This window comes from Chiloscyllium plagiosum, chromosome 19 (genome assembly GCF_004010195.1).
Source record: "Chiloscyllium plagiosum isolate BGI_BamShark_2017 chromosome 19, ASM401019v2, whole genome shotgun sequence".
NCBI classification, from domain to species: domain Eukaryota; kingdom Metazoa; phylum Chordata; class Chondrichthyes; order Orectolobiformes; family Hemiscylliidae; genus Chiloscyllium; species Chiloscyllium plagiosum.
The window spans coordinates 14,616,248-14,637,761 of record NC_057728.1 but is presented as its reverse complement, the minus strand read 5'-3'; the positions used below and the strand labels follow the sequence as shown (position 1 = coordinate 14,637,761).

The 21,514-nt window shown below is 41.9% G+C and overlaps 1 protein-coding gene across 1 annotated transcript in view; it reads left to right on the top strand.

The window, feature by feature from the left end:
- Window positions 1-7,882: 7,882 nt before the first annotated feature.
- hyal6 (hyaluronoglucosaminidase 6) overlaps window positions 7,883-21,514 on the top strand; it is a 35,393-nt gene continuing 21,761 nt past the window's right edge. Inside the window, exon 1 of the mRNA XM_043708820.1 lies at window positions 7,883-7,983. The gene's annotated coding sequence lies outside the window, so the exon portion shown is untranslated. The remainder of the gene's footprint in view (window positions 7,984-21,514) is intronic.

Below are 21,514 nucleotides of genomic sequence, written 5' to 3'. Positions count from 1 at the left end.
ACTTGTTGGGATGAATGTCCTGTTTCCACACTGTAGAGAATGTTACTTAGGCACTAGTGGATACTGATGAGTCAACAAGAAGATATTAAAAGGGTAAGCAAAAATCTTAATCTAATGCTGACATTTAAAGGCCTTAAGGCAGAACAATATAGGTATCTGCTGTTCACTTCCTGTAATAATCCTTCAGGCAGCTAATAGACGATAACTGATTGCATGATCTTCATATCAAAACGTTTAGCAGTCTAGCACTGGAACATTAGGCCAGTGGGTCTCCAGCAGAAAACCAGCAAAATGAGTATTGTTCCTATGTTGCAAGATATATGGTCTTGAATAGCATTATTTTTTCAAAGAATAAAGCATTCACCCATGTTGAGGAGGCTTTTACTTCTCCTTATACAGCATTGCAAGATGGTATGGTTAGGTTGGGCTCATCATTACAATTATTATAGTTCATTGCTGAGTATATTGTATCAACAGTGGTGCCTGCAACTCACCTCCATCGGCAACTTGCACTGCAGAGCTATTCATTAGGAAAGTTGTCTGTTTAGCCTACAATGCACTGTTATTAATGTTATTTCTACACTATATGCATAAAACCAAGAAATTTCATTCATCAATTACATATTTCAGTTGCTTACAATTGCCTCCAGCTTCTCATCACTATGGTGTCATAGGATTTTAACTTGTAATTCCAAAACATATTTTCTAAGAGAAGGCTGATACAGACAAAAATGGCTACAGGTGTAAATTAAGTGGCTTTCCGTAGAAAGAGAGTATCACAGAGTGTTACACCAAAAGGTATAAAGCAAATTTCAAACCTTTCTAAACCTTTCAAAAGGAAAGAAGCAAGTCAAAACTGATTGAATTGTGATCTCTGTGATTGCAAAGATAAGAATGGGCTGCTCACTTAGCACTCCCTTGCTTAGCAATTACATGGATAGCTCAGTTGGCTGGTTGGGTGGTTTGCAAATGCAGAGTTGAATTCAATTAGCTTCATTGTCATATGTACAGTGAAAAGTTAACAGCAACATCTTAGATATTAGGTACTTAGGTACAGATACTTAAGATCAAATTTGTAGAAAACGAAAACATTAGAAAAATAGTCCAGCATTATGGGTGATAGGAATGAATTAGAAAAACAAAGAAATAAAAGGTTCAGAATATCAGTGTTTCTGACCCCATCCATGCCAGCACCTACCCTCAAGAGAGACCTCCACCTGTGCTGCACCACCAATGTTGAGGTCGCCCCACAGTGACACTAACAGTGTGGGTTCAATTCCTGATACTGGCTGAGGTTACTGTGGAGGACAGAGTTAGATAGGTTCTTGACTGGGAATGGAATCAAGTATTACGCGGAGAAGGCAGAATAATTGGGGTTGAGAAGTATATCAGCTCTGATTGAGTGGCAAAGTAGACCTGATGGGCTGAATGGCCTAATTATGCTCCTTGGTCTTATGGTCTTATGCAGGTCCCTCTTTCTCAACCTCTCCTCTCGCCTGAGGTGACCCTCAGGTTAAACCTCTGCTAGTCGTCTCCCTCTAATGAGAGAGCAGCTTTATGGTCTGCTAAGGTAATGGTGACTTTACTATTGCTAGACAAAATAATTCTTTGCACTATTACTTTTCCTCAAGCTGTGGCAGGTCAAACAGAATAATAAGGAAGTGCACTTTCAATATTACTATAGTGTAGAATGCTGTGTACATTCCTTAATGTTAAACTCTAACCCTTCTCCCAAAATATTTATATTGACACTTTCTTACTTGCAAGGTTTTGCTACTAGATTTGCTCAGAATAGCTCGAAACACCCACCATCTGCCTTTTCAACCAACATTCCACGATTTTTTTTACTGCAATAATTGAACACAGGAATGTATTGCTTTTACAAGCAGGTGAAAGCTATCATCTTCAAAGGAGCCTCCAACCTAAAGCATGTTGTCTTTCACCTTCTCTCATTTTACTGATTTTCTTCTTTCTAGATCTTGCCTGGGCATGTTACATCCTTAAAATCAACACTTCAATTTACCACCAGTAAATATTTCTTCCAACCTGTAAGATGTTTTCTCTTTAACATTAGTATTTCCCCAACTGTCTACTTCTAGTACCTTGAGGTATTTTCCACTGCTACCATGAATGTACTTGTTAGGGATTGCTTAAGCAGTTTTTTCTTTTGTCCTCCTATCAGCTGAATCCATAAATTAAAATGCCTTTATTTTCTTTTTGTTTAAGTAGTTCTTTTCCATCAATGCTCGTTTGTCCTTACTTTGCCTTGATCCTACCTAGTGATTATTGGTAAATAATAAATGATTGCAGAACCAAAGTCTCCAATCCTTTGATCATGTTAGACAGATCAATCACAGAGTCTATGGGCTGAATCTTGCATTTTTTTGGCTAAGTCTGATTTGCTTTGTGATTTTTGGAGGGTTTGTGGCTTGGCTTCAGGTTCCACACAGAACTAGTGTCAAAACTGAACAAGCTGAACTGTGAGTTACAGGGAAAAGACAGAGACTTAGTAGATATTTGAATGCTTCAAATTGAAACATTGGTCTGTGGTCCCTCCAGTTAAAAAAAAAAGCTGCAGTATTTCTCAAGTCAGGAGAAAATACTCGAAAAATGTCAAAGATAAAGAAAAATGATTCCACCTAGAAAGCACTTATACAAACATAAGGAAGTTAGCAAAGGAATTCAACAAGCGACTTCAGGAATTAGATGTGATGGAACAAATCTTCATCGTTGTCTCAAATCCATTACTTCAAGTAGGACATTGGCTACCAAATTCCATCAGGTTCGAGAGTGTAGTGTTGGAAAAGCACAGCTGGTCAGGCAGCATCTGAGGAGCAGGAGAATCGACATTTCGGGTGTAAGCCCTTCATTAGGAATGACATGATTCCTGATGAAAGGCTTATGCCTGAAACATCGATTCTTCTGGTCCGCGGTTGCCGCCTGACTGGCTGTGCTTTTCCAGCACCACACTCTCAATCCAAATTCCATCAGGTATTTGATTTGCAATCTGATGGCGTCATATAGCAATAATTACTCTGCAAGTTGATGTTGAGCTGCAACTCACACCGAAGGGTAGTGATTTTTGGAAATTCATAAACAGAGACAAAAATTCTATCGTACTGTGCTTTTAAATGGAGAGCTTACTTTGACTTCTCATACCTCTGTGAGACAGTGCACTCCCAACAAATTAAGATAACCAAGTCCAAGTTTCATGGCGCCCTCACAGGTACTCATTTGGTGGACTGTATGTGACCAACAGTCTCAAACTATTACTCAGACTTCAAGGCACTTGCAGATAATGTGCAGTTGCAGGTATCTCACTGAGGCTTGGCAAGTAAAGGACAAAAATCAATATTTATATATACTAGATTTTACATTTATATAAAACTAAAAATAAACTGTTTCTTCTATATTTCTTTAGGTGCAGATTCTAGGTGATATTTAAATTCAAAAAGTGCTTAGTTAGACAGTTTGGAGACCACTGCTGCAGAATATCTATGGAAGAGCCATATTCTTAAATAACAAGAAGGTTTACTGCATGGGATAATTAGGGAGCTAGTAAGATACATCTGTTCCCTCTCAAAGTCGGTTAAAACCCCTTATAGTTGTGAGTGTGTTGCTGGAAAAGCACAGCAGGTCAGGCAGTATCCGAGGAGCGGGAAATTTGACGTTTCGGGCCTGATGAAGGGCTCTGGCCAAAAATGTCAATTTTCCTGCTCCTCAGAAAATGCCTGACCTGCTGTGTTTTCCAGCAACACACTCTCAACTCTGATGTCCAGCATCTGTAGACCTCTCTGTTTCCTAAAACCCTTTATATTCAACTCAACTGTATATAACGTCAGCAGAATGAGAAGAACCAATGCACCATGCATTAACCCCTTCAAATTCATTAACTTACTCAAGATGCCGTTTGATTTATTATTTTATGCACTTTGTAAGATTACCCTAGCAAGACCCAGAATTGATGTAAAAACACAATAATTATTCTGTTCTTCTGTTTTTAATTTTTTAATCCAATGGACTTACACAATATTCTCTATTCAAGGGACATGGAGAACAAGCAGCACTTCTTCAGGACTTGTTCTTACCTGTTTTTTGGTGCAACTGGCAGTAGTTTTCCCTGAGGGATGCACTAAAGTTTGGAGCAGCTGACATTAAGGGGCAGTGGGAAAAGGTCTGAGGTCTTTCTGCCAAAGTTAAATTGGGGGTCCGTTCAGTTATCGGACCTTCCTCAAACACATATGAATATAATCTGAGAAGGAGCAAAGAGGATTGATGAGGGCAGAGCGGTAGACATGATCTATATGGACTTCAGTAAGGCGTTCGACAAGGTTCCCCATGAGAAACTGGTTAGCAAGGTTAGATCTCATGGAATACAGAGAGAACTAGCCATTTGGATACAGAACTCCCTAATTATCCCATGCAGTAAAACTTCTTGTTATTTAAGAATATGGCTCTTCCATAGATATTCTGCAGCAGTGGTCTCCAAACTGGCTCAAAGGTACAAGACAGAGGGTGGTGGTGGAGGGTTGTTTTTCGGATTGGAGGCCTGTGACCAATGGAGTGCCACAAGGATCGGTGCCTGTGACCATTGGAGTGCCACAAAGATCGGTGCTGGGTCCACTACTTTTCATCATTTATATAAATGATTTGGATGTGAGCTTAAGTATAATAAGTAAGTTTGCAGATGACATCAAAATTGGATGCATAGTGGACAGCGAAGAAGGTTACCTTGGATTACAACAGGATCTTGATCAGATGAGCCAATGGACTGAGGAGTGGCAGATGGAGTTTACTTTAGATAAATGTGAGATGCTGCATTTTGGAAAACCAAACAGAGCAGGACTTACACACTTATTGGTAAGATTCTAGGAATGTTGCTGAACAAAGAGACCTCAGAGTGCAGGTTCATAGCTCCTTGAAAGTAGAGTGGCAGGTAGATAGGATAGTGAAGAAGGTGTTTGGTATGGTTTCCTTTATTGGTCAGAGTATTGAGTACAGGAGTTGGGAGGTCATGTTGCAGCTGTACAGGACATTGGTTAGGCCTATTGGAAAGATGTTGTGAAACTTGAAAGGGTTCAGAAAAGATTTACAAACTGTTGCCAGGGTTGGCGGATTTGAGCTGTAGGGAGATGTTGAATAGGCTAGGGCTATTTTCCTTGGAGTGTCGGAGACTGGGGGGGTGACCTGATAGAGGTTTATGAATTCATGAGGGGCATCAATAGGGTAAATAGACCTGGCGTGGGGGAGTCCAGAACGAGAGGGCATAGATTTATGGTGAGGGGGGAAGATATAAAGGAGACTAAGGGACATTTTTTTCACACAGAGGGTGGTGCATGTGTGGAGTGGGCTGCCAGAGGAAGTGCTGGAGGCTAGTACATTTGCAGCGTCTGGATGGGTATATGATTAGGAAGGATTTGGAGGTGCATGTGTGGAGTGGGCTGCCAGAGGAAGTGCTGGAGGCTAGTACATTTGCAACATTTGCAACATGGATGGGTATATGATTAGGAAGGATTTGGAGGGATATGGGCCAGGTGCTGGAAGGTGGGACTAGATTGGGTTGGGATAGCTGGTCAGCATGGACGAGTTGGACCAAAGGGTCTGTTTCCACGCTGTACATCTCTACGACTCTATTGTATAAGTAAGAGATGTCTTTGATTTGTTTGGATAGAGTCAAACTGCATTGTTTGTTTCCTCAATATGCTACTGTTTAGAACAGGAGAAAGTGAGGTCTGCAGATGCTGGAGATCAGAGATGGAAATGTGTTGCTGGAAAAGCGCAGCAGGTCAGGCAGCATCTAGGGAACAGGAGAATCGACGTTTCAGGCATTAGCCCTTCTTCTTCCTGAAGAAGGGCTAATGCCCGAAACGTCGATTCTCCTGTTCCCTAGATGCTGCCTGACCTGCTGCGCTTTTCCAGCAACACATTTTCATCCACTGTATAGAACAGAACTACGTTTGTGACTATGTGTGTATAATATATAAAGACTTTTTTAATGAATAAAGTACATTTTTGAAATTAAATAAAAGCAATTTTCTTTCTTCTTTACCTGATTTAAGTATTTGTCTTCTGTTTGCTGTCTTTCTTACATGGAATGATTGCAGGAGAAAATAACTAATGCTGACCATTATCTTATATAGTACCTAATTCAGAGTATTGAGCATGGAATTGTAATTTTAGTTTCTTAAAAATACGATTATTGTGAAACCTTTGTGAAAATCAATGTATTTGACAAGCTAACCGAAAAAAACGTCATATGATGTATAATGAGGGAGAGCGAGATTCAAATGTAGAGAAGCACAATGTTTTAAAACAGAATTAAAAATAGGAGAGAACAAATATTGAAAAAAAAAGTCAAAAGAGAGTATTGGAACTGGAGAACAGGTCAGCACAAGCTAAGAAAAGAGACTTCACTTCAAGTAATTTTCTTCCCTGTTGCTGATTGAACTGAAGCATTCTAATATTTAAATAAAACAAAGAAGTTCTTCAGTGCTAAAAAAGAATCACCAGACCTGAATCATTAACTCTGTTTTCCCTCCACAAATGCTGCCAGACCTGGTGAGATTCTCTAGTACTTTCTATTTGTTTCATTTTTAAAATTTTAAATATGATATATTCTAGTTTGGAAACCACAATAGGCTGGATGGTTGAGAAGAAAAAGATTTTGGGCTTTCTGGTTAGAATATCTGTTTTCTCATTGACCGAGAGATCCAAATCAGATGAAGTGCAGCTTGCTTCACGCACAGAAGCAACTGGGTTATTGATGAGCATTTTTCAATAAATAACTATGATTTGTGTTTTTGTTCATTTTGTCACCTTACCTTTATAAACTCCATTTGTGCCTGTGCCATTACTTAAAAAGTGGCATTTATGTTTCCTCTGTTTTAGTTTCACTGACCTCACCACTTGAGGTTCTTTAATTGTCTTTGGAACATGTACTACGAACCGAGTGGCAGTGAAATGGCTCAGTTCAGGCATGCTGTCCTTGAGCCAGATGATAGTCATCAGTTATGTTGGAATGATTCCTGATATTATTTTCCCTCCCTCCATGTAGAGTTTATTTGGATGTGGTTTTTGTTGCCTCTCCAGTAAAATATCATTCTCACTGCGGGCCATCAACTATAAATCCAAACTCCCTAGGCTTTGAAACAAATGACCATCTATTCGTTGTATTTTTAACTACAATGTCTTACAGTTGACAAAACAGTCTCATTTACTTTTAAAAGCCCTTGGGGGAATGCAGTTATGTAAACCTTTATGCCGTCCACTTACTTCACGTAAAACACTCCCATAAATAAGGTGGAGTGTAACAATGTATTGAAGCAACAGCCTCAGACTTGCACGAACATTTCTTTCAGAGAAGAGCCCCTAGCTGCTGTCTGAAGACAAAAGTAAGGTCTGTAAATCTTTGCATTGTTTCTATTAAACTCAATTTAGACAATAAGGTTAGATTGTGATTGCTCTCCTTTTGTTCAACAAATTATACAGAAAAGTATATAAGACTTGTAGAACAGACAGCACGTTTTGAATTTTTATGAATTGATTTTACTTTCATTACTGCAAAGCATTCAATTTAACTATAGTCAAATTGTCATGGAATGCACTGTTAAATAGTTGTCTAATCATAGATTTTCTGTTTTCCAGTTAACGAATTAATAAAATTTGCATTTTAAAAAAAAGCCCTTCAGGAGTGAAGTTAAGCCAATCCAGTGAGTCATTTATTTATTTCACATAAAGCATTCCCACAACAGGATTATAAAATTATAGATAAGGAAGCTATCATTTTATAGTTTGTTATGGGAATATTTTATTTGAAGTAAATAAATGATTCACTGGGTTGGCTTAATTACATTCCTTTGAGTTTTTATCTAAATGCATTTTTTAAATCAATTTGTCAGGGAAAACAAGGAAGTCTCTGAGCAGATCTTCAGGAATTCTCCTTTAAGAGAATAACCCCTCAACTTTGGTTGTTTGAAAACAAAGGTAAGATCTTAAAACTTTTGAGTTGTATTAGTATAGATTTAGACTTAATCTGTGATCTTGACTTAATCAACAGACCATACAGAAAAGCAAATTTTGCATTGTCAAGTGGTTTTGTTTTCATTTTCTGTAAAATGTTCATCGTACCTCCGTTTGAATTGACATTAGTTTCAAATTTGGTTTTGATGGTGAGATCAAGTAGTAGAGGTTTGTGTTAACTACAAGGTAATTTCAAACATTATAAAACCAATCCTTATCATTGTAATGCTACAACAGAGCCAAGTGGCTATCCATTAAAAACAATTTTTAAAAAAATTGGTAGAGTTTTTAGTGTAACTGTAATATTCAGGAACTAAACCTGGATATGTACACAGAATCATAGAAATGTACAGCACAGAAACAGACCCTGCGGTTCAACCCGTCCATGCTGACCAGATATCCTAAACAAACCTAGTCCCACTTGTTAGTACTTGGCTCATAACCCTTTAAACCCTTCCTATTTATATGTCCATCCAGATGTCTTTTAAATGTTGCAATTGTACGAATCTCCACCACTTCTGGCAGCTCATTCCAAGCTCGCACTACCTTTTGCGTGAAAAGGTTGCCCGTTAGGTCCCTTTTAAATCTTACCCCTCTTATCCTCAATCTATGCCCTCTAGTTCTGGATTCCTTATGCCCTCTAATTCTGGATTCCCCTATCCCAGGGAAAAGACTTTGTCTATTTACCCTGTCCATATGCATCTTGATTTTATAAACCTCTATAAGGTCACTCACCCATCTCCGATGCTCCAGGGAAAACAGCTCCAGGCTATTCAGCCTTTCCCTGTAGCTCAAATCCTCCAACCATGCCAACATCCTTGTAAATCTTTTCTGAACCTTTTCAAGTTTCACAACATCCTTCCTATTGCAAGGAGATCAGAATTGCATGCAGTACTTCAAAAGTGGCCGAACTAATGTCCTGTACAGCCACAACATGACCTCCCAACTCCTTTACTCAATGTTCTGACCAATAAAGGAAGGCATACCGAACACCTTCTTCACTATCCTATCTACTTGTGACTCCATTTTAAAGGAACAATGAACCTGCACTCCAAGGTCTCTTTGTTCAGCAACACTTCCCACTACCTTACCATTAAGCGTATACCTCCTGTCCTGATTTGCCTTTCCAAAATGCAGCACCCCCTCACATTAATCCAAATTCAACTTTCTCTGTCACTCCTCGGCTATTGGCCCATCTGATCAAGATCCCATTGTGCTCTGAGGTAACCTTCTTCGCTGTCCACTATACCTCCAATTTCGGTGTTATCTGCAAACTTACTAACAATACCTCCTATGTTCAGATTCAAATCATTTGTATAAATGATGAAATGCAGTGGACCCAGTCATTGTGGTATACCAGTGGTCTTGACCAGTAAAATTGTACAGGTTTATTTAACAGTTAAAATATTACTCATTGTAAGTATATGTTCAATTTCAAAAAGTGTCATTATTTCGTTGGACATTCAGGTACGTTTGAACTCTTAGATACATTTATGGATTGCAACACTCAAGAACGTGGCTCAACCACCTCCTCCAAAGCAGTTGAGATGAGCAATATTGTTGGCTTTGTCTTCAAAGCCCCAACTCATAGCTCTCGGAAATGTTATACCCCATGCCCATTCAAGCTATATATGAAGAGGCAAAAGTAATAGTAGTGCTCATGGATTCCAGTGCTCAGAAGTGGCCAAAATGTTAAAATGTATATTTGCCTCAGGTCAGTATGGAAACAGGCCATTCAGCCTGACCAGTCCATGTTGGTACAGGCTTTTCATGCAAGCAAATACTCCTAATTAAATTTACCCATTCTGTTACCTCTTGCAGTTATTTAATTTAGTTTAATTAATCTATCCAACTAAATCCTGAAGATCCACAGCAACATACTTGAATATTAAGTGCCCTCTGAAATTTCGTAACAAACCAACCATTCAATTGTTTTAATTTGATGGCTCATCAACACCTTTTTAAGGAAAATTAGGAATGCGTAATAAATGCTAACCTGACCTGAAATCTTTATGTCTTGTGAAACAATAAAAAATCCTGATCATTGGATTTGATTTTGCTTTAGATACATACTAGAATTGAGTTCTGCAGCCTCATAACTTTCTGTGTGAAAATATTCTCTCATCTCTAGATTATAAATCTCTTATTTTTATTCTTCTTCCTATGGCGCTTCAACAACCAAAACCAATCTAGTTCCATGCACTCTGTCCCAGTAAAGAAAACATCACAGATTTACAAGGCTGTCTTCTCATTTCTATATCCTTATTGCATATATCATGGTAATGAAACCTGACCCTATTGTAAAACTTTACTATACTTCCTGTACTGCTCTTTCACTACACCAAGTTTATTTTAGTGGATTTTGTTAAAAAAAAACAGTAATTTTATTCTATCACATTATGCTGGCATTGATCTCCATCTCCTACATTTTACTCCACCACTGCCTTGCCCCCATCTAATTGTATCCATTTGCAGCATCCTTTGGTATTCTATGAACTAATAGAATCAAATTGTCCTATTTTCAGTTAGTGTTTTGTCAAGTGAGTTACATAGCTCCCAGTTTGCCATTGCTTGCAGCAAGTTTTCAAATGCAAACTTCTCTCTTCACCACATTCGTTATCCAAATGGGCTCTTTGGTGTGCTTTTTATTTAAATTTGTGCAACGGAAAGCATGGAAGTGTTCCCTACTGCGGGGACTTTGACATTCTAGCCACTGACACCATATTTGCCATACAATTGGATGCTACTGCAAAGCAAGAACTACCTGTCATTTAGTGTTATAAAGTCAGCGCTGTACAGCATGGAAACAGACCCTTCAGTCCAACTTGTTCGTGCCGATCAGATATTCTAAATAAATCTAGTCTCGTTTGCCAGAATTTGGCTCATTTCCCTCTAAACCCTTCCTATTCATATACACAAAATTCATATTTCAAAATGTTGTAATTGTACCAGACTCCACCAGGCGGTGGCCAGAGGCACTCAGATGGGCCCCAGCTATGCCTGTCTCTTTGTCGGCTACGTCAAACAGTCTGTCTTCAGTACCTACACAGGCACTGTGCCCCAACTCTTCCACCATTACGTCGATGACTACATCAGTGCAGCATCCTGCACTCAGGCTAAACTGGAGCAGTTCATCGACTTCGTCCACAACTTTCACTCTGCCCTCAAATTCACTTGGTCCATCTCCAGACCTCTGTCCCCTTTCTTGATCTCTCCATTTCGATCTCCGGCAACAGTCTCCAGATGGATGTTTATTACAAACCCACAGACTCACACCTACCTGGATTAGACCTCCTTGCACCAGTATCCTTCAAGAACTCCATCCCATTCTCCCAATTCCTCCGCTTCCATTGCATCTGCTCAGATGAGGAGACATTCCACTCCTAAGCTTCCCGGTTTTCCTCCTATTTTGAACAGTGTGCTTTCCTCCCCTCTGTCATCCAGACAGCCCTCCACTACACCACCTCCATTCCCCATTCCACTGCTCTAACCCTCTCCCCCCAAATGCAATAAAGACAGGGTCCCCCTTGTCTTCATCTACCGCTCCACCAGTCTCCGCATCCAATCCGTCATCCTTAAACACTTCCGCCAACTTACAACTACCAGGTAGGTGTACCCGTTGCACCCGATGAGGTCTCCGCTATATTGGGGAGACTGGACGCCTTCTCGCAGAGTGCTTTAGGGAACATCTCCGGGACACCCGCACCTATCAACCCCACCACCCCGTGGCCCAACATTTCAATGCCCTCTCTCACATGCAGGTCCTGGGCCTCCTCCACTGCCGCTCCCTCACCACCCGATGCCTGGAGGAAGATCGCCTCATCTTCCGTCTCGGAACACTTCAACCCCAGGGCGTCAATATGGACTTCACCAGTTTCCTCATTTCCCCTCCCCCCACCTTACCCCAGTTCCATCCTTCCAGCTCTGCACCATCCTCATGACCTGTCCTACCTGCTAACCTTCCATCCCACCTATCCGCTCCATCCTCCTCTCCGTCCTATCGCCTTCATGCCCACCCCCATCCACCTATTGTACTCTTTGCTATCTTCTCCCCAGCCCCACCCCTTCCCATTTATCTCTCCACCTTGGAGGCTCCCTGCCTTCATTCCTGATGAAGGGCTTTTGCCCGAAACATCGATTTTCCTGCTCCTCGGATGCTGCCTGACCTGCTGTACTTTTCAGCACCACTCTAATCTAGACAGTATGCAGACAGGCCAACAAGGGGTGATGCCATATTGCATTTCGTACTAGGGAATGAACCCGGCCAGAGGTAGGTGAGCACTTTGGCAATAGTGACCACAATTCGGTTATGTTTTCAATAACAATGGGCAGAGATAGGTATATTCTGCAGGGAAAGATGTATAACTGGGGGAAAGGCAATTATGATGCGATTAGGCCTGGTTTAGGATGCATAGGATGAGGAAGGAAACTGCAGGAGATGGACACTTGAAATGTGGAGTTTATTCAAGGAACAGCAACTGCGGGTCCTTGATAAGTATATTCCCAACAAGCAGGGAGGTAGTTGTCGAGAGAGGGGGCCATGGTTTACTAAAGCAGTTGAAGCTCTTGTCAAGAGGAAGAAGAAGGCTTATGTGAGGATGAGGTGTGAAGGCTTAATTAGAGAGCTTGAGAGTTATAATTTAGCCAGAAAAGATCTAAAAAGAGGGCTAAGAAGAGTCAGGAGGGGACATGAGAAATTGTTGGCGGATAGGATCAAGGAAAACCTTAAGGCCTTCTATAGGTTTATCATGAATAAAAGAATGAGTATAGTAAGATTAGGGCCAATCAAAGATAGTAGTGGGAAGTTGTGCCTGGAATCTGAGGACATAGGGGAGTGCTTAACGAATACTTTTCATCAGTATTCACATTGGAAAAGGGCAATGTTATTGAGACTAATGAGATGTAGGCTGCTAGATTAAATGGAATTGCGTTTGACAAAGAGGAGGTTTTAACAACTTTGGAAGATAGATAACACTCCTGGGCAGGGTGGGATTTATCCTCCCATTCTCTGGGAAGCCATGGAGGAAATTGCAGTACCTTTGGCTTTGATGTTTATGTCATCATTGTCAATAGGAGTAGTCCCAGAAGACTGGAGGATAACAAATGTTGTTCTCTTGTTTAAGATGGGGAATTGGGACAACCTTGGTAATTATAGGCCAGTGAGCCTTACTGGGTAAGGTGTTGGAAAAGGTTATAAGAGATAGGATTTATAATCATCTGGAAAGGAATAATTTGAGTAGGGATAGTCAACATGGTTTTGTAAAGGATAGGTCATGCCTCATTAATCTTATTGAGTTCTTCGAGAGGGTGACAAAACAGGTGATGATGATGTGGTGCCAATGGATTTCAGTAAGGTGTTTGATAAGGTTCCCCACGGTAGGCTATTGCACAAAATAGAGTTTCAGGATTGAAGGTGATTTGGCTGTTTGGATCAGAAATTGGCTAGTTGAAAGAAGACAGAGGGTGATGGTTGACGGGAAATGTTTAACCTAGAGCTTGGTTACCAGTGGTGTGCCGCAAGGATCTGTTTTGGGGCCACTGCTTTTTGTTATTTTTATAAGTGATCTGTATGTGGGCATGGAAGGATGGGTTAGTAAATTTGCAGATGACACTATAGGCAGAGTTGTGGATAGTGCTGAAGGTTGTTGTGGGTTACAGAGGGACATAGATAAGATGCAGAACTGGGCTGAGAAGGGGCAAATGGAGTTTAATGCAGAAGAGTGTGAGGTGGTTCACTTCGGAAGAAGTAACAGGAATGCAGAGTACTGGGCTAATGGTAAAATTCTTGGCAATGTAAATGAACAGAGAGATCTCGGTGTCCAGGTGCATAAATCCCTGAAAGTTTCCACCCAGGTTGATAGAGTTGTTAAGAGCAGTAGGGGCGTAGAATGGCCTGCCTGCAACAGTAGTAGACTCGCTGATGTTAAGGGCAATTAAATGGGCATTGGATATACAAATGGATAATAATGGAATGGTGTAGGTTGGATGGATAACAGATTAATTTCACAGATTCGTGCAACATCGAGGGCCAAGGGGCCTGTACTGCACTGTAACATTCTATGTTCTATATTCGTACCACTTTCACCACAACTCCATAAGGCCCCCCTGACGCCACCGAACCCCCAGCTACCTTCCCCTGCAACCAAAAAGATGCAAAACCTGCCAGCACACCACCGCCCTCACCTCCATCCAGGGCCCCAAACAATCTTTCCAGGTGAGCCAGAGGTTCACTTGCCTCTCGTCCAACCTAGTCTACTGCATCTGATGCTCCCAATGTGGTCTTTCCATTGGGGAGACCAAACGTAAACTTAGGAAACATTTCGTTGAGCATCTCAGCTGGGCCCACAGGGGCCGGCCTGACCTCCCAGTCACCAGCTATTTTAATTTCCCCTCCCACTCCCTTTCTGACATGACCATCATCGGCCTCCTCCATTACCACAACAAATCAGATCGTAAATTGGAGGAGGAACACCTCATGGTCCGCCTGAGCAGCCTACAGCCAGGAGGACTCAACACTGAGTTCTCAAATTTCAAATAACCTCCCTTCCCATCACTTGACTCCCTTCCCAGCCCCTCAAGCTCCATTCCATTCCTCTCATCGACTCTTCCTTCTAGCCACCAACTGGATTCATTCCTCCCATTGACCAACCAGGTTGTACCCTCTACCTGTCTTCACCTCTCCTCACATCACCACCGTGCCCTGCTCACCCCCTTTATCTGCAGCTCCTTTTACACCCACTCCTAATCCTGAAGAAGGATTACATCTGAAACGTTAACTTCTCCACCTCCTGATGCTGCCTGACCTGCTGTGCTCTTCCAGCCTCCTGCTTGTCTACCTTGGATTCCAGCATCTGCAGTTTTTTTTGTGTCCACCACTTCCTCTGGCAACTCATTCCATACATGGACTACCCTCTGTATAAAAAAGTTGCCCCATAGACTTCTTTTAAATCTCTCCCCTCTCATCTTAAACCTATGCACTCTAGTTCTGGACTCCCTCACCCCAGGGAAAAGACTTTGTCTATTTACCCTATCTATGTCCTCATGGTTTTATAAATGTCTATAAGGTCACCCCTTAACCTCCGATACTCCAGGGAAAACAGCTCCAGCCTATGCAGCCTCTCTGTATAGCTCAAATCCTCAAACCCTGGCAATATCCTTGTAAATCTTTTCTGAACCATTACAGGTTTCACAATATCCTTCCTATAGCAGGGAGACCAGAATTTCATGCAGTATTCCAAAAGTGACTGAACCATTATCACTGAAGACAGAGACCAGAAAAAAAAGCTTGCTCCCCACTTCATGAACAGAAGCCTGGAGATTCTGTGGGATGATATGGTGGAGATTAGGGCAGTGCCAATTAGGAAACAGCCAACCTGGACCCAGCTTGGAGCCTGGGTCAGTTACAGAGTCATAGAGTCATAGAGATGTAGAGCATGGAAACAGACTCTTCGGTCCAATCCGTCCATCCCGACCAGATATCCCAACCCAACCTAGTCCCACCTGCCAGCACGTGGTCCATATCCCTCCAAACCCTTCCTATTCATATACTCATCCAAATGCCTCTTAAATGTTGCAATTGTACCAGCCTCCACCACTTCCTGTGGCAGCTCATTTTTGCATGTACCAGCCTCTGTGTGAAAAGGTTGATCCTTAGGTGTCTTTTTATATCTTTCCCCTCTCACCCTAAACCCATGCCCTCTAGTTCTGGACTCCCTGACCCCAGGGAAAAGACTTTGTCTATTTACTCAATCCATGCCCCTGAGAATCCATCACCCACTACATTTTCCAAAACAGCATACCTGTTTGAAATGGGTATAGCCACAAAAGACTCCTGCATTATCTTTCCTGGAGTTAACCCATCTGTGTGACTATATATGAGACTTTCTCCCTTTCCTATAACTGCCATCCATCACATACTGTTGCTGTTGCAAATTCCTCATTGCTTCTAACTGTCTCTCCAACCGATCCACTCGATCTGATAAGATTCGCAACCAACAGCATTTATGGCAGATATAATCCGCAGTAACCCTTGAACTCTCTTTAAACTCCCACATCTGACAAGAAGCACATATCACTCTACTAAAGGCCATTTTTGTTCCTTCGCAATCTACAGACCCAAAATATATCACCGTCTTATTCCGCCACAAACACTGCCGCAGGTTAAATTAATAGTTATGGCTTACATTTTAAGTTTAATCAAGAGACATATCTCCAAAATCTATTATTCAAGAATGAACCCACTCTACTCACTACTGCAGACTTTCTGTAGTCCATTTAAAACAATTAACTTATCTGAATTTGTGCTGTAATCTTCGCCCAACAGTTTCTCCAAGATCAGTTGTGAATTTCACTGTTTGTTAATTTTCCAGATGCACTCCGATGTCCAGCGATACATGAATTCAAACAGCAAAGGCAGTGTCAGTTTCTTTCTTTCTTTCTCTCTCTCTCTCCTGAACTGACCTCACCATGTGCTTCCTTTATCTGTTCTTCTCCCTTTTAAAACTGCTGTTGTTTTGGCTTTTTTTTTCCAAAGTTCCAAAAGAATGCAACAGCATATAAAACAGTAATTGCTGCTCCTGGAATTCGAGGAAATCACCTCCAGCATCTAAAATACCTCAATAAAGGAACAGCTGTTACAGCCAGAAAGTTTTCCTGTCCTCCATCTTGGATTACCCAGAATCCTCTTTCAATATGCTGAGTTGAAAGGAATGCCCTGCAAAGCAGGAAGAAGGTCAATGATCTCTGTGCCCCATCAAATAAGTGCCACCATCCTCTCTATGCGAACTTATACTTAAAAAGCCACCATTCCCTGTAAGTCTGCCATTGTGCTTACATTTTCCCAACTCTCACTATTGCATGCAATATGACCATCAGTGACTGTCAGCCATCTCGGTCTCCTGTAACAGTACACCATCCTGCCCTCTGCTTATTCTGCTCATGCACTGGGGACACCTCACATCATCTCCTGTGTCATTTTTAACTGCTCTTCCATCCAATTCCATCATAATCAATCCCCCTGACTTGGATGGACAGCCCTAACCACTGACTAAACAGGATCCTGACTGGTCTCCATTCAGATCTCCAACTGCCTACATTGGGCCTGCTGGACTGATCATAGTGCACTCTCTTAAATGTAGTGAGTCAGAGCCCCTGACCATGATCATCCCAAATGGACACCTAACTATATCCAGGCCCCCGAATTGCCCTTCACTGACTGTGTTGGGCTCCCATGCCAGATCCACTTCCTGCTCCTCTGCCCTTGAACCCCGCCCCTCCAATCGCCACCAGGACAGAACCCCACTGGTCCTCACCTAACACACCACCAACCTCCAGATGCATCGTCGCATTGTCTCATCCTTCGTCATTTCCGCCACCTCCAAACACACCCCAGCACCAAGGATATATTTCCCTTCCCTCCCCTATCAGCGTTCCAGAAAGACCACTCCCTCCGCAACTCCCTTGTCAGGTCCGCACCCCCCACCAACCCAACCTCCACTCCCGGCACCTTCCCCTGCAACCGCAAGAAATGCACACACCTCCCCCCTCACTTCCCTCCAAGGCTCCAAGGGATCCTTCCATATCCATCACAAATTCACCTGCACCTCCACACACATCATTTACTGCATCCGCTGCAGCCGATGTGGCCTTCTCTACATTGGGGAGACAGGCCGCCTACTTGCGGAACATTTTAGAGAACACCTCTGGGACACCCGGACTAACCAACCCAATCACCCCATGGCTGAACACTTTAACTCCCCCTCCCACTCTGCCAAGGACATGCAGGTCCTTGGCATCCTCCATCGCCAGACCATGGCAACACGACGGTTGGAGGAAGAGCGCCTCATCTTCCGCCTAGGAACCTTCCAACCAAAGGGATGAATGCAGAATTCTTCAGCTTTCTTATTTCCCCTCCCCCACCTTATCTCAGTCCCAACCCTCGGACTCAGCACCGCCTTCTTGACCTGCAATCTTCTTCCCGACCTCTCCTCCCCCACCCCCTCTCCGGCCTATCACCCTCACCTTAACCTCCTTCCACCTATCGCATTCCCAACGCCCTTCCCCCAAGTCTCTCCTCCCTACTTTTTATCTTAGCCTGCTTGGCACACCCTCCTCATTCCTGAAGAAGGGTTTATGCCCAAAATGTCGATTCTCCTTCTCCTTGGATGCTGCCTGACCTGCTGCGCTTTTCCAGCAACACATTTTTCAGATGGAACAAGCCCCTTAGATTAGATTATATTAGATTATCTACAGTGTGGAAACAGGCCCTTTGGCCCAACAAGTTCACACCGCCCCTCCGAAGAGAAACCCACCCAAACCCATTCCCCTACCCTATATTTCCCTCTGACTAATGCACCTAACACTGTGGGCAATTTAGCATGGCCAATTCACCTGACTTGCACATCTTTGGATTGTGGGAGGAAACCCACGCAGACACAGGGAGAATGTGCAAACTCCACACAGACAGGCGGGAATCGAACCCAGCACCCTGGCACTGTGAGGCAGCAGTGCTAACCACTGAGCCACCGTGCCACCCCTTGTGTTGACTGGTAACTACTTTCCGTCAGTTTTGGTCCAGAGCTATTTGGATGGTTCATATGCAATGCCTGTTCCTGTGCACATAGTTTCTTTGCAGCAGCATTGGAATGAAAGGTGCCAGTGCATTCCAAAGTGCAGCATTGAAGTACAGTAGAAGTAGAAAAGGATTGTACATGTGCTATGATGATACAGTGAGATTGTTATGTCAATGTCTGGGAATGTCAAGTGTAGGCAGCCACTGCCTGTGGAGTGTGCCATGAGATGTTGATGATGACTGGCCATGATGGAGGTCCAGTTGCCAGATAACCCCTCAGACTTTCATGTTGGAAATTCTCAGCATCCAGTTTCTATCTTGCTAGTGGGAGCATAGGAACCTGCTTATTGCTGAGATGAGAAATGGTAATAATGATGGTGATAATGAGCAAAAATCTATGGTAGGCCTTTTACTGCTCACTGGCAAGAATCTCTTTTTGATGTCCAGGACTTTGTGGGAAAATTTGACTTTTGGTCTTGACATCTCACCAGAGTTTTCCCAAACTTCTTGCCATGGTCCACATCATTCAGGGACTGGGGAGATTTCATCCTTTGATTCTCTTCAGTATTCCAGCTATTCTCCAAGATATGAGGTATCTTGGGGTCCTTTTGCTAACATCCAGCTAATAAAACTGTGATTATGTGCAATGACTTGGATGAATTTTCTAACTTTTCTTCAAAGACTTTTTGACTGTGGACTCCCCAACTCAAACATGCACCTCACTGCATTCCTGGTTAGTGACTTCAAATCAGGAACTCCCTTGGTTCCTGCTACCCTTTGCTACATTCAAGCTGGTATAAAGCACCAAGTGCTTGTAGCCTTCTACCTTCTGGTCCCAGCATCTTCCTATTGTCAACGGAACAAGAAATCAAAGAGGTAAAGTTAATGTCCTACATCACCTATTTCCATAACAATATGACAAACTTGAGATACAAATTCATCTTTTATTATCTCTATCTCCCAAACCTTCCCATTCTTTTGTGAAAAAATGTGAACAATTTAATCTCTTTAACAAGATAACTGTAGACATCCTGTCACCATGCAGAGGCGTGGAGAGGTCGTTAGTTTAGTTTGCAATTCCTTGCATTGAGCCCTCATAAATAAACATAAACCATCTTCTCAGATCAGTTTTTTTTATCATTTATCCTCCATTTAAAATTCTCAATTCTGAAACTTACGTTCCTAAGATATAAGAATCATAAAATTGGGCATTTGGAACATTTTTCGGCTCATTGCTTCCAGAGCATGTAAAACTGCAAGCCACGTGTTGTCTAAATTCTGGTAATTGTTAGAATCTGAGCCAGCAACAGGTAATTACTATTTGGCAATCACAAGTCAAGTTAATGATGCCTTCATATTGGCAGGGATTTTTGGTTTGGAAAATATCCTCCAGACAAAAAGAGAAAATGTAGCTAATGAGTATTTTCTGGAAATTGACCTGCATAACAGAGAGTCAGCAACAAACAAGATGCACAGGTATATTAACAACAATGCATAGGAATTACTCCAGTGACCAAGACTGTCTCCCTTTACCCTTTTCTTTTGATGACTCCTGTGTGACCATTCTTAGAATTGCATGCATACATACATATGCTTAAGAAACATAACCTAAAGCAGTTTATAGTCAGTTAATTTGATTTTGAAGTGTAGTCTCTGCTGCATTGTAGAAAATGTGATGCAGCGAACTCCCATAAAAGGCTAAGTTCTAATCAGCAGATAAGTTGTAGACTTATAGTTTGTTTTAATGTACTTATGTACATGGGGATTGCTGCAGGCCAGCATATATTTCCTGTCCCTGATTACCCTTGGAAAGATGGTCGTGAGCTGCCTTCTTGAACCACTGCAGTTCATTTGCTGTTAGTTGACTTACAATGCCCTGAGGGTAGGAATTCCAGAATTTTGACCCAGTGACTGTGAAAGTTAGCATGGTGAGTGGCTTGGAGGGGGACTTGTGGGTGGTAGTGTTCCCATGTATTTGCTGCCCTTGTCCTTCTAGATGGAAGTGGTCATGGGTATGGAAAGTGCTGTCTAAAGATCTTTGGTGAATTTCTGCAGTGCAGCTGTTGTACATTTTGCTCTGATATAAATAAAAGGGCCAGAACACCCATGTTCTTCTTCGAAATAATATGAAAATATCTTGTACATCTTAGATGGAAGACAGGACATTAGCTTAATAATCTCATCTGATTAAATAGCTTCTTTAAAGTGCTGCACTCCAACTTTGCATTATATGCTATCTGCAGTAGAATTGTACCCACAATCTCCTCACTTAGAGAAACTGTTACCAATAAATCACAATTGCCTGCGCAATTTTCTATTAGACATAGGAATAATTTAAAGTTTGGGGTGGAACTTTATAGAAGCCTGAACAATGTGAACTACAATGAGATTTGTGGCAGAATCACAGGTAGACTAATTAGTAAAGTTAGGTCACAAAGGGATTCAGGGTGAGCTTGCCAATTGAATACATAAATGGCTTAATAGTAGGTGACAGAGAGTGGTGGTGGAAGGTTGCTTTTTGATCTGTTCCACAGGGATCAGTTGTTTTTTGTTTGTCATTGACATAAATTATTTGGATGAGATTATGGAAGGCATGATTATTAAGTACGTGGCATAATATATAGTTGAAGGTTTGTTGAGATTACAAAGGGATCTTGATCAAATAGATCAATGAGCTGAAAAATGGCAGATGGATTTCAATCTGGATAAATGTGAGATATTGCATTTTAGTATAATAAACAAGAGTAGGGCTTATGTAATTAATGGTAGGGCCTGGGTAGTATTCTAGAACAGAGGGACCTAGGAATTCAAGTACATAGTTCTTGAAGTTGTGTCACATGTAGACAGTGCTGAAAATGTGTTGCTGGAAAAGCGCAGCAGGTCAGGCAGCATCCAAGGAGCAGGAGAATCGACGTTTCGGGCATG